The 852-nt window shown below is 63.5% G+C and overlaps 1 non-coding gene across 1 annotated transcript; it reads right to left on the bottom strand.

Annotated features, from left to right (window-relative positions):
• Positions 1-295: 295 nt before the first annotated feature.
• TRNAP-AGG lies at positions 296-367 on the bottom strand. The gene has a single exon. It is a non-coding gene; the product is annotated as a tRNA-Pro (tRNA).
• Between the last annotated feature and the right edge of the window lie 485 nt (positions 368-852).

Here is an 852-nt window from a genome sequence, read left to right as displayed (position 1 = left end):
AGTGGGGACGTGGTGCGGGGATGCAGCATGAGGACGTGGTGTAGGGATGTGGCATGGGGCCATGGTATGGGAATGTGACGCGGGAATGCGGCACAGGGATGTGGCTCAGGAATGTGGCGCATGGACGCGGCACGGGGACGTGGTGCAGGAATGTGGCATGGGGACGTGGCACGGGGATCCGGCTCCGGAATGTGGCTCATGGACGTGGCATGGGGACGTGGCATCGGGACGCTGCCATCCGCAGCCCGTGCACGCCGAGGCCAAAAGAATGAGTGCAAAAAAGGCAAAATACAAAGGGCTCGTCCGGGATTTGAACCCGGGACCTCTCGCACCCTAAGCGAGAATCATACCCCTAGACCAACGAGCCGGATGGAAGCAACAGCTGGATGCACCGTGTCCAGCAGCCTGGGGGGGACACGGGACCCCCATTTTGGTGTGCAGCCCCCCCGGACACACGGGTGCCCTGCAGCCCTGTGCCCTGCGGCTGGCAGTGCCCCCGGACCATCGTCACCGGTCCTGCACCCCGCTCTGCCATGCACGTGGGATGCGCCCTGGGGTGCTGCCTTCTGCGGTTATCCCCCCCGCTGCCAAGAATGCAGCCTGCAAGACACCCCCGAGCAGCGTGTCCATTGCAAGGTACCCCCTGAGCAGTGCATCCATTGCAATGCACTCCCGAGCAATGCATCCCCTGCAAGACACCCCCTGAGCAATGCATCCCCTGCAATGCACCCCCCGAGCAATGCATCCCCTGCAATGCACTCCCCAAGCAATGCATCCCCTGCAATGCACCCCCAAGCAATGCATCCCCTGCAATGCACCCCCCGAGCAATGCACCCCCTGCAATGCACCCCC

Source organism: Nothoprocta perdicaria, unplaced genomic scaffold (genome assembly GCF_003342845.1).
Source record: "Nothoprocta perdicaria isolate Ctin4 unplaced genomic scaffold, notPer1 scaffold_671, whole genome shotgun sequence".
In the NCBI taxonomy this organism is placed as follows: domain Eukaryota; kingdom Metazoa; phylum Chordata; class Aves; order Tinamiformes; family Tinamidae; genus Nothoprocta; species Nothoprocta perdicaria.
This window is presented reverse-complemented; position numbering and strand designations above follow the sequence as displayed.